At 40.0% G+C, this 16,673-nt stretch overlaps 1 long non-coding RNA gene across 1 annotated transcript; it reads right to left on the bottom strand.

The window, feature by feature from the left end:
* Window positions 1-2,693: 2,693 nt before the first annotated feature.
* On the bottom strand, window positions 2,694-3,895 carry LOC135563566 (uncharacterized). The gene is made up of 2 exons (XR_010460376.1): window positions 3,643-3,895; window positions 2,694-3,325 (listed from the first exon to the last, which is right to left on the bottom strand). It is a non-coding gene; the product is annotated as an uncharacterized LOC135563566 (long non-coding RNA).
* Window positions 3,896-16,673: the final 12,778 nt, after the last annotated feature.

The raw sequence follows: 16,673 nt of genomic DNA, 5'->3' as shown, positions 1-16,673 counted from the left end.
AAATCTTTTTTTTTGTTCCATTTTAACGAATGTATTGATGTGTTTGGACCATTCAAGTTTGTTGGTGATGTGGACACCAAGGAACTTGAAGCTCTCAACCTGCTCCACTACAGCCCCCAATGAGACTGGGGATATGCTCGGTCGTCCTTTTCCTGTAGTCCACAATCATCTCCTTTGTCTTGATCACGTTGAGGGAGAGGTTGTTATTCTGGCACCACCAGGCCACCTCCTCCCTAGAGGCTGTCTCATCATTGGTGGTGACAGGGCCTACCGCTGTTGCATCGTCATCAAACTTAATGATGGTGTTGGAGTCATGCCATGCAGTTGTGGGTGAACAGGGAGTACAGGAGGGGACTAAGCACGCACCCCTGAGGGGCTCCAGTGTTGATGATCAGCGTGGCTTATGTGTTGCTACCTACCGTCACCACCTGGGAGTGGCCCGTCACGAAGTCCAGGATCCAGTTGCAGAAGGAAGTGTTTAGTCCCAGGATCCTTAGCTTAGTGAGGAGTTTTGAGGGCACTATGGTGTGGAACGCTGAGCTGTAGTCAATGAATAGCCTTTTCAAGTAGGTGTTCCTTTTGTCCAGTTGGGAAAGGGCAGAGTGGAGCACAATAGAGATGCATCATCTGTGGATCTGTTCGTACAGTATGCAAATTGGAGTGGGTCTATGGTTTCTGGGATAATGGTATTAATGTGAGCCATGACCAGCCTTTCAAAGCACTTCATGGCTATGGATGAGAGTGCTATGGGTCTGTATTCCTTTAGGCATGTTACCTTAGTGCTCTTGGGGACAGGGACTATGGTGGCCTGCTTGGAGCATGTTGGTATCACAGACTCAGTCAGGGAAATGTCAAATGTCAATGAAGACCCCGGTGAAGACACCGGTCAGCAGATGCCCAGAGCACACATCCTGGTAATCAGTCTGGCCCAGCGGCCTTGCGAATGTTGACCTGCTTAAAGATCTTACTCACGTCGGCTACGGAGAGCATGATCACACAGTCGTCGAGAACAGCTGATGCTCTCATGCATGCCTCAGTGTTGCTTGCATCAAAGCGAGCATAGAAGTGCTTTAGCTCGTCTGGTAGGCTTGTGTAACTGGGCAGCTTGCGGCTGTGCTTCCCTTTGTAGTCTGTAATAGTTTGCAGGCCCGGCCACAAGCGACGAGCGTCAGAGCCGGTGTTTTACGATTCAATCTTACTCCTGTATTGGTGCTTTACCTGTTTGATGGTTTGTCTGAGGGCATAGCAGGATTTCTTGTAAGCTTCCAGGTTACCTGGGAAAGCCGCAGCTCTAACCTTTACCTCCGTGCAAATGTTGCCTGTAATCCATGGCTTCCGGTATGTACGTACAGTCACTGTGAGGACGATGTTTTCAATGTACTTACTGATAAAGCCAGTGACTGATGTGGTGTACTCCTCAATGCCATCGGAAGAATCCCGTAACATATTCCAGTCTGTGCTGGCAAAATAGTTCAGTAGTTTAGCATCTACTTCATTTGACCACTTTTTTTATTTATTTTTTAGACAGAGTCACTGATGTGTCCTGCTTACATGTTTGCTAGTAAGAAGGAATCCGGAGGATAGAGTTATGGTCAGATTTGGCAAATGGAGGGCAAGGGAAGCGTACTAGATTTTTTTCCCCTCTGGTTGCGCATTTAACATGTGTAAATATTTTAATGAACATAACAAGATTCAACAACTGAGACAAAAACTGAACAAGTTCCACAGACAAGGATGTCTTCCCTGCAACAGCGTTGGCATTGCCTGCAATGACAAAAAGCTCAGTCCGATGATGCTGTGACACAACGCCTCAGACCATGATGGTCCCTCCACCTCCAAATCGATTCCGCTCCAGAGTACAGGCCTCGATGTAACACTCGTTCCTTCAACGATAAACGTGAATCCGACCATCACCCCCGGTGAGACAAAACCGCGACCCGTCAGTGAAGAGTACTTCTTGCCAGTCCGGTCTGGTCCAGCGACAGTGGATTTGTACCCATAGGCGACGCTGTTACCAATGATGTCTGGTGAGGACTTGCCTTACAACAGACCTACAAGCCCTCAGTCCACCCTCTCTCAGCCTATTGTGGACAGTCTGAGCACTGATGGAGAGATTGTGCGTTCCTGGTGTAACTCGGGCAGTTGATGTTGCCATCCTGTACCTTTCTTCAGGTGTGATGTTCTGATGTACCAATCCAGGTGTAGTTACACTTGCTCTGCCACTGCGAGGACGATCAGCTGTCCGTTTTGTCTCCCTGTAGCGCTGTCTTAGGCGTTTCACAGTACATACATTGCAATTTATTGCCCTGGCCACATCTGCAGTCCTCATGCCTCCTTGCAGCATGCCTAAGGCACATTCACGTAGATGAGCAGGGAAACTGGGCATCTTTCTTTTGGTGTTTTTTAGAGTCAGTAGAAAGGCCTCTGTAGTGTACTAAGTTTTCATAACTGTGACCTTAATTGTCTACCATGTGTAAGCTGTTAAAACCTGTTATGGCTGCAACCCTTTGTTCTCAATTTCCGCCTGAAGACATACCCAAATCTAACTGCCTGTAGCTCAGCCCCAGAGGCAAGGATATGCATATTCTTGGTATCATTTGAATGGAAACATTCTGAAGTTTGTGGAAATGTTAATTGAATGTAGGAGAATATAATACAGTAGATCTGGTGGAAGAAAAGAGAAAGAAAGAGCATACGTTTTCTGTTTTTTATTGTTGTAGTATCATCTTTCACATGTACTAGAATAGCCACACAGTCAGATAGGATGCTGGAGATCATTTTGATGGATAACACAAGAGGACAACCGTAGGTGTACACAGTTTCAGACTGATAACTTCAGGAATGGGTGAGCTACATGACATTTAGCATGAAGTCACCCAGGTGTCCCACACAAGTAGCCAAAATGTACCCAAGTGGCCGAATTGGTGAAATGACCTATAACTATATACAGCAGTGCAAATAACTATATACAACTTATCAAAAAGCAATTCTAACACACACACACACAAAAAATGTTTTAAAAAAGATTAGAAAAAAAATAAAAATCATTTTAAAAAATGGACACACCCCTTGGAAGTCCTCGTCATAATATTTTGCTGCCTGTGCCATGTCCCATAGCAGTATCTTTCTGATGTAAAGCAGAGGCAAACTGAACAAGTGGTGCATTTCATGCGACACAGAACACAACGACGCCTCCATGCTGTGCCCTTTTGGCTCTGAGGCACAGTCATGCCTGCAGTAATGAACTGTGGCATATGAACACCACTGGGGGCACAGGTAGAGCGGGCAGCTTGGCACTGGGGCCTCCCAGTCGGAGTCGCTATCACTGTGAAAGAAAACATTTAAAAAATATTTGTATTGTATGAGCCTTTTATCATCACATAAAATAAACAGATATGTATCGATTGTATAGAGCAGAGGGAACAGTCACTAAGGTGTTCCATTCAACTCCTGCCATTGTTGTGTATATATATATATATATATACACACACACCCAAACAAACCAACACACACACACACACAAACAAACCAACACACACACACACACACAAAAACAAACTACACATTTCATTGCAATTTTTTTTTAAAATATATATAATACATATATATTTTTATATTTCATAAAACGGCATTAGCATTTACCCGTCCAGAAGTACGTCCTGTCCTTGCAGAAACAGCTCCTCAGTTCGTTTCAATCATAACACTCCAAGATTCCTCAAACAAAAAATCTGTCTCACTTTCACTTTTACTTTAGAGTTTTGACTTCGCTTTACATGAAGTATTCGCAAGGAAACTACAACTTTCCGAAATACAGTTGCGCGTAAAAAGACTTACAGCAACCCCTCTGATCGTCAAGGCGAAAATGGAGTTCCCTGCGCGTGCGATTACAACCAAGGAATTGTGGTCCAACCCCAAACCATTACATACTGGCGTTTACCTCAGCTCATTGGCTATCTACCCAGCTAGATTTCAAGAAGATCAGTGGTCATTGGGCAGAACTATAGTCAATCAATGAAGCTTCGCTAAAATGATTGGTGCGTCAGGTAGTTATCATTGTCTTCAGATCAGCTCACTTCGGTCAATTCTTCCCACAAAAAAAAAAAACATTATTTGGCTGTGTTGCAAACATCCATAGGAATGCACTGACACCCACCATGACTATGTAAACAATTGTTTACAGGGGCGAATCACGCCGAATGCTCCGTAAAAAATTGATAGAGATGGAATTCACTGCACAAATAGTTTACAAAATGTTTAGATTTAAGCTATAAAAATGAATTTTATCAAAGAAAACGGCACTTAATTTGATCAATGGGATACTCAGGAAGAGAAAAAAGAGCAAGATATCAGAATGTAAGTCATAATTTTACCTTCAGATGTAAATGTGTAAAAACTGTCATGGCAGAAAATGTTTCTGTTCTTGACTCTTCTCAAACAAAAGCATGGGATTTGTTCTCTGTAATAGCTATTTTAAATTGGAAATCGTAGTTTGATTACCAAGATTCTAATCTTTTGAAGGGTGTAAGACACTTGCATTTTCAAGAATGTTTAATGTTACGAAATTGTATTTTTAGTTGTCACTCTCAAATTTCCCCTGATATTGATCCCTGTACAGGGACAGCAGCCATAACAAGTTTTTAATTTGCCGCGCTGCATATTCCCTGTTTTTTTGCCGAAGTGGTACGCAACCGTCCCCTATACCATAACTTAAAGCACATTTCTGCAGCATTAGTAAAGATGTGATCAAATAGATGTTGATAATTTATTTCATGTGCTGTTTGTAAATACCCTGGTAGGTTGACTAATAACCTGAACCAGGTTTCAGGCACTGGTTACCGTTTTGAAGCTTTTTATTGAGTGGGCAGCTTGATGAAAACCAGTCAATATTTTAATCACCCAGAACATATACCTCTCTGTTGATATCACATACATTATCAAGCATTCCACACATATTATCAAGATACTGATTGTTAGCACTTGGTGTTTTAACACTTGGTGGTGTATAGCATCTTCCCAAAATAATTGGCTTTAGGTGAAGCAGATGAACCTGTAGTCATATTACTTCAACAGCTATTAAAGATTTAGGTACAAGTGTCTTATATCGATGGAAAGCTTCAATTCTTGTAAATCTAACTGCACTGTCCGATTTACAGTAGCCATTACAGCGAAAGCATGCCATGTGATTGTTTGAGGACGGCGGGCACCCCACATCAAAATATTTTTCCACCGGCACAGGTTTCATAAATTCACAAATAGCGTTTAAATATTCCCTTACTTTTTGAAATCTTTCTCTGATTTCTCATCCAAAGGGTCCCAGCTATAACATGAAGTGTCGTTTTGTTAGATAAAATCCTTTATATCCCAAAATGTTAGTTTAGTTGGCGCCATCGATTTGAGTAATCCACTTGTTCAACTTGCAGAGAAAGGAATCCGAAAATCAAAAAGTTAAAATACGATACCCTAAAACGTAATTAAACTATAATATGTCTTACAAAAAGTAGTATGTTCAATACTGTTCGATTTTTTTTTCAATGTTCGATTTCAGTAAGTGTGTCTTGTTTTCATCGCGCGCCCAAACAAACATTTCCAAGACTGTGTCCCTGCACTAAAACGGATATTTCTGAAACCTTGAACATAGACTGCTGACACCCTGTGGAAGCCATATGAATTGCATCCTGGGAGCTAGACTTCAGTATGCCCCTATATTTCCATGGTAAGAGCAAGGGCAAAATCCAGTCATATATATTGTGTTATAGTCTCCTACATTATTTTAACATTTCCACAAACATCAAAGTGTTTTCTTTCCATTGGTACCAATTATACTCATATCCTCGCTTCAGGGGCTGAGCAACAGGCAGTTTGCTTTGGGCATGTCTGTCAGGTGAAAATTGAGAAAAATGGGGCCTAGCCCTAATAATTAACATGAGATCCTATCTGCTTTACAGGAATGTGGTTCTGAATAAAAAAAAACATCAACACCTCCACTATTGTAATTTCTCTATTTTCTGTAAAAGTAGTATGTGTTGCTAACACTGTATCATGAAATGTATTATGTTGCAGAGATAGTCAGAATATGAATGACATTTGTTACTAGCAAGTTCATGATTTTATATGCAATTTTGATCACTTTTCTAGGAATGTTTTTATTCCTTTACATGGAAGCTTAGCGGAAGTAGACATGCTCATGTTATTTTTTGTTAGAGATGATAGTGCAGGGTGAGAAAGAGAAAGGGAGGAAAAGAGAACGAGAGAGAGGAGAGGAGAGGGAGAAAGAGCAAAAGAGAGGAACTGGAAGAAAGGTTGGTAATGTTGAGTCTGACTATTTCCAAACCATCTGCTACCTCCCATCCATCGCCGACACTATTTACGGTCGTGCTCTTCTCCTCGTCAGCTCTACCGGCTAATTACCGCCAGAGAGTGTTTTCCTGCATCACCATGGCGATAGTGCTACTCCATTACCCTTCTAATAGAAAGCTGCTGGGTTGTAATGTACCCGCCTGCCATTTCACACACACTCTACATTATGATATCTCACACATCCTACCTAGCCTCCGGGCGCTACCACCCCTTAAGGGGGTTGGATCAACAACAACAACTATGGTTGTTATTACTCTCATCCTTTCAAGACATTAGCTCAAATATAAACTCAGAAAAAAAGAAACATCCATTTTTCAGGACCCTGTCTTTCAAAGATATTTAGTAAAAATCCAAATAACTTCACAGATCTTCATTGTAAAGGGCTTAAACACCGTTTCCCATGCTTGTTCAATGAACCATAAACAATTAATGAACATGCACCTGTGGAACGGTGGTTAAAAGACATTTAAAAAAAATGATATCATACTTTCATTAAATCACACATGTAAGATACTAAATTAAAGCTACACTCGTTGTGAATCCAGGCAACATGTCAGATTTTTAAATGGCTTTTTGGCGAAAGCATAAGAAGCTATTATCTTGATGATAGCAGAATAGTAATCAAAGAGGGTAGCATATTTCAACCCTGCAGGCGCTACACAAAACGCAGAAATAAAATATAAAACATGCATTACCTTTGACAAGCTTCTTTTGTTGGCACTCCAATATGTCCCATAAACATCACAATTGGTCCTTTTGTTCGATTAATTCAGTCCATATATATCCAAATGTCCATTTATAAAGCGCGTTTGATCCAGAAAAAAACAGCTTCCACAAAACGCAACGTCACTACAAAATATTTCAAAAATTGCCTATAAACTTTCCCAAAATATTTCAAACTACTTTTGTAATACAACTTCAGGTATTTTTAAACGTTAATAATCGATCAAAATGTAGACGGGTCTATCTGTGTTCAATACAGGAAGACAACAAACCAACGCTTCTTTTCACATCTTGCGCACTCTCAACAGTGTTCCCCAGTTCCTAGATGGTCTACTTCTTCATTCCACAAATGAATAACTGTAACCAAATTCCAAAGACTGGTGACATCCAGTGGAAGCGGGTAGGAACTGAAAACAGGTTCCTAAGAAATATAATTTTCCAATGAGAACTCACTGAACAGACCAAAAAAATAAAGAATTCTGAACGATTAGGTTTTGCTACATAAGTTCTGTTATACTCACAGACATGATTCAAACAGTTTTAGAAACTCCAGCGTGTTTTCTATCCAAATATACAAATATTATGCATATCTTATATTCCTGGCATGAGTAGCAGGAAGTTGAAATTGGGCACGTTATTTATCCAAAAGTCAAAATGCTGCCCCCTATATCTTAAGAAGTTAAATTAGCCTAATCCATCAGATGTAGTGATCACAATATACTATCCATATCTAGGAAAACTAAAGTTCCAAAGGCAGGGCCTAATATAGGTGTATAAGAGGTCAAGATGTTTTGTAGTGATTCCTATGTTGATGATGTAAAGAATATTTGCGGGTCTGTGGTGTGTGATTAAGAGCAACACTGTACTTGACAAATTTATTAAATTGCTTATTCCAGTTACTAATAACCATGCGCACAAATTGCTGTGGAAACATTTAACTCCCCATGGATTGATGAGGAATTGAAACATTTTATGGTTCCGTCCTTACAGATTGCTGACACCACTATTTGAAGCCTCAGGGAGTTCATGTTTTTTGTTTTTTGGTGCTGACGTCGGGTCCGGGTGCTACCGCTGATGGAACCGGGGGAGTCACAGCTGGCTCGTCGGGCTTCCACACCTTAGCTGGCATGAGACGTTTCTTTGCCTCGGTTGGCTTGGCAGGCTCCCATCCCACGTCATGCCTCAGCCGGCTCATCTTGCTCCTACGCCTCAGCCGGCTAGTCTTGCTCCTACGCCTCAGCCGGCTAGTCTTGCTCCTACGCCTCAGCCGGCTAGTCTTGCTCCTACGCCTCAGCCGGCTAGTCTTGCTCCTACGCCTCAGCCGGCTAGTCTTGCTCCTACGCCTCAGCCGGCTAGTCTTGCTCCTACGCCTCAGCCGGCTAGTCTTGCTCCACTTCCCCTCTCTGGTGCTCGAGGGCACCAGGCTGCCCTTCATTACACCCACCTGTCACCATTATTACGCGCATCAGCGCTCATTGGAATCACCTGAACTCCTTCACGTTGTTTATTGCCCCTTCTATATCTGTTTGTTCCTAATTTTTGTTCCCAGTGTCAGCTTTAGTGTCGTCATGTAATTTTGTTCCCCCATCCAGATGCTGTTCTTGTTTTGTTTGATGTACGTCTTCCTCCCTGTACTTGCTTCTCTTCTCCAGCGTCGGCCGTTACATGGACGGGACATTACTGAGGATAATAGCGGATGATATTGCCACTCCTATTTGCCAAATCTTCAATCTAAGCCTACTAGAGAGCTTGTGCCCTCAGGCCTGGAGAGAAGGAAAAGTTATTTCGCTACCCAAGAATGGTACAGCCCCATTTACTGGCTCAAATAGCCAGCCAATCAGCATGTTACCAATCCTAAGTAAACTTTTAGAAACATTTTTGTTTGACCAGATACAATGCTATTTTACTGTAAACAAATTGACAACAGACTTTCAGCACACTTACAAGGAAGTACATTCAACAACCACAGCATTCACACAAATGCCTGATGCTTGGCTGAGAGAACTTGATGATAAACAGTTTGTGGGACCTGTGTTGTTAGACTTCAATGTGGCTTTTGACATTATCGATCAAAGTCTACTGCCAAAAAATGTGTGTGTTTTCGCTTTACACCCCTTGCTATATTGTGTAAAAATAGTTACAGAACACAAACAATGTTCTTTATTGAAAGCTCAACATAATCCAGGTAAAATCAGGAATTCCCCAGAGCAGCTGTCTAGGTCTCTATTTCAATCTTGGCTAACGACATGCAACCGGCTTTGTGTCTATGTATGCTGATGGGTCAACATCATATGTACACGTCAGCTACTACAGCGAGTGAAATCACTGCAACACTAACTTCAGGCCTGAAGTTAGTTTCAGAGTGTGTGCCAAGGAATAAGTTAGTCCTAAATATTTCAAAAACTAAAAGCATTGTATTTGGGACAAATCATTAATTAACTAAACCCTAAACCTCAACTAAATATTGTAATGAATATTGTGGAAATTTAGCAAGTTGATGTAACTCTCATAGTCAAAACATGTTGATACAACAGTAACTAAGATGGGGAGATGTCTGTCTATAATAAAGCACTGTTCTACCTTCTTAACACTATGAACAAGGCAGGTCCTACAGGCCCTAGTTTTGTCGCACCTTGACTACTGTAAATTCATGTGGGCAGGTGCTACAAAGAGAGACCTCGGAAAATTACAATTGTCTCAGAACAGGGCAGCACAGCTGGCCCTTAAACATACACAGAGAGCTAACGTAAATAATTAGCATGTAAATCTCACATGGCTCAAAGTGGAGAAGAGATTGACTTCATCACTACTTATTTTTGTAAGAAGTGAAGACATGCTGACTACTAGCACACAGCTCAGACACCCATGCAAACCCCACAAGACATTGCACCAGAGGTCTCTTCACAGTCTTCAAGTCAAGAACATACTATGGGAGGCACACAGTACTACATAGAGCTATGACGACATGGAACTCTGTTCCACTTCAGGTAACTAATGCAAGCAGTAGAATCATATAAAACAATTTAAAGATACAGGCACAAATTATGGAACAGAGGGGACTTTGAAGAGATACACCCTCACGCGAACAGATATACACGCACACACATTAGCACAAGCACTCTACGTACACAGTGGTGTATTATATAGTATTATATAATATGTATTAGTATTATATTATGTATATAATATATAATATTAGTAATAGTATTATATTATGTATTATATAGTATTATTATATAGTATTTATAGTACTTAAGTAGTACTATAAAGTATTTTTATTTTATCTGTACTTTAACATTTATATTTTGACAGCTTTTCCTTTTATTACTTTTCTAAAGAAAATAATGTACTGTTATTCCATAGATTTGACCTGACACCCAAAAGCACAAGAAAATGGTCCAGTCAATCAAGAGAACATCTCTGGTCCTCCAGCCTGGTTTTGATCACTAAACACAAATGCTTCCTTTGTAAATAATGTTGGAGTGTTGGAGTGTTCCCCTGACTACCCGTAAATTAAAAATTAAAAATGTAAAAAAAAATGTGCTTTCTTGTTTGCTTAATATAAGGAATTTGAAGAGATTCATACATTTCCTTTTGATACTTTAAAACCTCTTGAGTGTAGGGGGCAGTATTTTGATGTTTGGATGAAAAACGCACCCAAATTAAACTGCCTATTTCTCAGGCTCAGAATCTAGAATATGCATTGTCAGACTAGGCCAGAAAACACTCTAAAGTTTCCAAAACTGTCAAAATATTGTCTGTGTGCAAACCTGGTCAAGAACTACAGGAAACATACGATCTCTGTCATTTCAAACAAAGGTTTCTGTACCAAATATTAAGTTCTGCTTCTCTCAACTACTTATTTCATGCAAATAAATGCAAATTAATTAATTACTTAAAAATCACACAATGTGATTTTCTGGATTTTTGTTTTATATTCTGTCTCTCACAGTTGAAGTGTACCTATGATAAAAATTACAGACCTCTACATGCTTTGTAAGAAGGAAAGCCTGCAAAATCGGCTGTGTATCAAATACTTTTTCTCCCCACTGTATTGTAAATACAACCTGAGGATTGATTATAAAAAAACGTTCTAAAATTTTCTACGAACATTATGGATACTATTTGGAATTTTCGTCTGCGATGTCGTGAGCCTGTGGATTTCTGAACATAACTCGCCAAACAAATGGAGGTATTTTGGATATAAAAAATATTTATAAAAATAATCTTTATAGAACAAAAGGAATATTGACTGTGTAACTGGGAGTCTCGTGAGTGCAAACATCCGAAGATCATCAAAGGTAAGCGATTTAATTTATTGCTTTTCTGACTTTCGTGACCAATCTACGTGGCTGCTAGCTGTTTGTAATATTTTGTCTACTGAGAGAGATGTGCTTACATAAATGCTTGGTATGCTTTCGCCGAAAAGCTTTATTGAAATCTGACACGCCAGGTGGATTAACAACAAGCTAAGCTATGTTTTGCTATATTGCACTTGTGATTTCATGACAATTAAATATTTCTTGTAATTTAATTTGAATTTGGCGCTCTGCATTTCAGAGGTGGTTGACGAAAATGATCCCGCTATAACAGGATGGGTGCATCAAGAAGTATATTTGAGCAAATAAATTTCCTTTTGATACTTAAGTATATTTAAAACCAAATACCTTTAGACTTTTACTCAATTAGTATTTTACTGGGTGACATTCACTTTTACTTCAGTCATTTTCTATTAAGGTATCTTTATTTTTAGTAAGTATAACAATTGGCTACTTTTTCCTCCACTGCAAGTACATATTATAAGTAATATTGTTGTATGGTTGTATTATACATGTTGTATTGTAGATATATAGTGGTGTAATAATATTATATGATGTACTGCGTAATCTTTTGTTTAATGTGTGATGTAAGTGCCTTAAAACCTGTTGAGGCGATGGGTTCCCCTACGGGAACTCCACCCCCCCCCGTTCAGCTGAAAAAGTGGCGCAGGGAATGCAAAAATATTCTTTAGAAATATTTATTAACCTCCACACATTAACAAGTCCAATACCTCAAATGAAAGATAAACACCTTGTTCATCTACCCAGCGTGTCATACTTTTTTAAATGTTTTATGGCGAAAACACATCATATATTTATGTTAGACCACCACCAAACCAAAGAAAAAACGTAGCCATTTTTTACAGCAAAAGATAAAAATCACAAAAGCAGGATTAAAAAAAGACTCAATCACTAACCTCTTGAAAATCTTCATCAGATGACAGTCATATGACATGTTACACAGTACGTTTATGTTTTGTTCGATAATATGCATTTTATATCCATAAATAATATGCATTTTATATCCATAAATCTCGGTTTACATTGACGCCATGTTCAGAAAATCCTCCAAAATATCCGGAGGAATTATAGAAAGCTACGCCAGATAACAGAAATACTCATCATAAACTTTGACTAAAGATACATGTTCTACATATAATTAAAGATACACTGGTTCTTAATGCAACCGCTGTGTCACGTTGTTTTTTTACGTTACGGAAAAAGCCTAACATTGCAATAATCTGAGACGGCGCTCAGACGTAACAATATTTCTTCGCCATGTTGGAGTCAACAGAAATGCAAAATTACAACATAAATATTTCCTTACCTTCGATGATCTTTCATCAGAATGTAGTGCAAGGAGTCCTAGTTCAACAATAAATCGTTTGTTTCATAATGTTCAATTCTAGTGTCCAAGTAGCAGCATTTGCCACCACTTTCAGCTCACATGCCCAAACAATGACTTCTGGTCCAGGATAACTTTGCATGAAAACTTCCAAAACTTCCAAAAGACATATTACAGGTCGAAGAAACTGTTCAAACTAAGTGCAGAATCAATCTTCAGGATGTTATAATCATATATATCCAATAGCATTCAAACCGGATCATTTGTTTTCATCTGGGGCTGATTGGAACAGCCGAAGCACTCAGACAAACGCGCCACAACAAAATGGCATTCTTTTGCGACACCAACTACTTTCCTTCCCATTAGGTCAAAGTTCACAGCAAATGCTCCATTACACTTTCTACTGAATGAGGACATCTAGTGGAAGACGTAGGAAGTGTTTCCAGATCCATAACTTGTTGGGAAGGGAGGGGGCGTTGACGTCAAAGTTGCCCCAACTTTCAGGCTTTCAAAACTTGTTTGGAAGATTGCCTGCCCAGTGAGTTCTGTTATACTCACAGACATAATTCAAACGGTTTAGGAAACTTCAGAGTGTTTTCTATCCAATATTAATAATACTATGCATATATTAGCAATTTAGGACAGATTTTGATGCAGTTCACTACGGGCACGCAATTCATCCAAAGTGGAAATACTGCCCCCTATCTCTAACTGGTTTTAATGTGTTTGGACCGCCAGAGGAGTAGCTGCCGCCTTGGCAGTAGCTAATGTTGATGCATAATAAACCTCAGGAAGAGTAGCTGCCACCTTGGCAGCAGCTAATGGGGATCCATAATTAACCCCAGGAAGAGTAGCTGCTGCCTTGGCAGGAACTAATGGGGATACATAATAAACACAAAATTCTCTGTCTCTCTCTCTCGTGCTCAATGGAAACCCATCAACCAGTGATACGGATGTGATAGATGCTTGAACGATCAGGAATATCATCTGAGCTTCCATGTTTTCACGTAGAAATATAAACCTCCTCTATTAGCCATGATATCAAACTTGTTATGGAGCATGCGAATTTTCGCAGTCTTTAAAAAAAAATCGCGCAACATTTCAGCGCCCTGCTATTCATGCCAGGAATATGGTACGTTCATTTGGTTAGTTTGTGTGGAAAGGAAACAGTCAGACCTTTCTAAAAGTGTTTAAATCACGCCTGTGCCATTTACAGAACGTGCGTTTCGGTCGAATAGGTCATGAAAATCTGTTCACTGAAAGTGTAAAAATATATTCTTCCGCGCCTGCAGGCAATTGTTTACAGAGAACAGAATTAAATAGAGCCGCGTTCTCATTGGCTACAGCTTCCCCATGCTGTCTAGAGTTACGTCATTAGTTTCGCAATTGATTCTTGGTCTAACCGAAACAAAGGAACTACTTTCCTACTGCCACTGCCCAGATTTTCGAGCGACCATTTTCAAACATGTTTTTCTCCACGGACCAGCTAACGATTTCACACCGTCTCCTGAGGTATTTTATCACTTATTAACGTGTACTAATACCTAAAGTAGCATTACAAAAGTATTTCGAAGTGTTTTGTGAAAGTTTATCGTCGACTTTTGGCATTTTAAAAAATGACGTTACGTTATAAAATGTTAATTTTTTCCTCCAATTCCAAGGTATTCCTAGCTCGATATCTAGGCTATATATGGACCGATTTAATCGAAAAAAGACCCTAAATGATGTTTATGGGACATCTAGGAGTGCCAAGAATGAAGCTCGTCAAAGGTAAGGAATGTTTTATATTTTATTTCAGTCTTTTCGTTTGCGAGCGCTAACGAAAAATCTGTCGTTTTTGTGATGTTGCATTTATGTGAGGCTGCATGGTACAGATAATAGCGTCTCATGCTTTCCCCGAAAAGCATTTTACAAATCTGACTTGGTGAATAGATTCACAACGAGTGTAGCTTTAATTTGGTATATTGGATGTCAATTTTTATGACATTTTGACTTTTATCATAAACTATGCGTGGTGCACTTGAAATTTCAGAAAATGCAATTCCCAATGGGGAACCGCTTCCATAACAAGTTTTAATAGGTCTTTACCACCTCTATTAGACATTGTCCTTCACCCAAATCCAGACAGCTGATGTTCTGAAAAGAACTGCAAAATCTGGATCACTAGATAATCTGGAATCTCTAAAATGATCCACCGAAATTGTTGCAAACCCTATAACTAGCCTATTCAATCTCTCTTCCGAATCGTCCGTGATCACCAAAGATTGCAAAGCAAATGTCCATCCTACCCTGCCCTGCCCTGCCCTGCCTCTAGACACAAACTGTTATAGACCTATTTCCATCCTGCCCTGCCTTTCTAAAATCTTCGAAAGCCAAGTTAATAAACATTTCACCGACCATTTCGAATCCCACCTTAACTTCTCCACTATGCAATCTGGTTTCCGAGCTGGTCATGGGTGTACCTCAGCCACGCTGAAGGTCCTAAAACGATTTCATAACCACCATCAATAAAAGACAGTACAGAGCAGCCGTCTTCATCGACCTGGCCAAGGCTTTTGACTCTGTCAATCACTGCACTCTTATCCGCAGACTCAGTAGCCTTGGCTTTTCAAATGACTGCCTCGCCTGGTTCACAAACTACATCTCACATAGAGTTCAGTGTGTCAAAGCAGAGGACCTGTTGTCTGGACCTCTGGCAGTCTCTATTGGTTTTCCACAGTGTTCAAACCTCGGGCCAAGTCTTGTCTGTATACATCAATGATGTCGCTCTTGCTGCTGGTAATTATCTGATCCACCTCTACGCAGACAACATCCTTCTGTATACATCTGGCCCTTCTTTGGACACTGGGTTACCTTCAGATGAGCTTCAATGCCACAAAACACTCCTTCCGTGGCCTCCAACTGCTTTTAAATGCTAGTAAAACTAAGTGCATGCTCTTCAAACGATTGCTGCCCGCACCCTCCCGCCCGACAAGCATCACTACTCTGGACAGTTCTGACTTAGAATATGTGGACAACTACAAATACCTACATAGCAACACCAACCCGTAGCACGTGCTCCAGCAGGTATATTTCACTCGTCATCCCCAAAGCCAATACTTCCTTTGGCCGCCTTTCCTTCCAGTTCTCTGCTGCAAATGACTGGAATGAACTGCAAAAAAAAAATCACTGAAGCTGGAGACTCATATCTCCCTCACTAGCATTAAGCACCAGCTGTCAGAGCAGCTAACAGATCACTGCACCTGTACATAGCCCATCTGTAAATATCCCATCCAACTACCTCATCCCCATACTGTATTTATTTATTTATCTTGCTCCTTTACAGCCCAGTATCTCTACTTGCACATTGATCAACTGCACATCTACCATTCCAGTGTATAATTGCTATATTGTAATTACTTTGCCACCATGGCCTATTCATTGCCTTACCTCCCTTATCCTACCTCATTTGCAAACACTGTATATAGACTTTTTCTACTGTCTTATTGACTGTGTTTGTTTATTCCATGTGTAACTCTGTGTCGTTGTTTGTGTCGAACTGTTTTGCTTTATCTTGGCCAGGTCATAGTTGTAAATGAGAACTTGTTCTCAAAAGGCCTACCTGGTTAAATTAAGGTGAAATAAAAAACAATATATATATATATATATATGTATATATGTCTTTACCACCTCGATTAGCCATGATATCATTAAAGGTCTTTGCCACCTCTATTAGCCATGATATCATTAAAGGTCTTTACCACCTCTATTAGCCATGAAATCATTAAAGGTCTTTGCCACCTCTATTAGCCATGATATCATTAAAGGTCTTTGCCACCTCTATTAGCCATGATATCATTAAAAGGTCTTTACCACCTCTATTAGCCATGATATCACAGGAAGCAGCGCAGGTCCTAATCCAGGCACTTGTCATCTCCCGTCTGGATTAC

The sequence above is a fragment of the Oncorhynchus nerka genome, linkage group LG3, assembly GCF_034236695.1.
Source record: "Oncorhynchus nerka isolate Pitt River linkage group LG3, Oner_Uvic_2.0, whole genome shotgun sequence".
Classification (NCBI taxonomy): domain Eukaryota; kingdom Metazoa; phylum Chordata; class Actinopteri; order Salmoniformes; family Salmonidae; genus Oncorhynchus; species Oncorhynchus nerka.
Note: the sequence above shows the minus strand (reverse complement) of the source record. Positions and strands in the feature narration are given on the sequence as shown.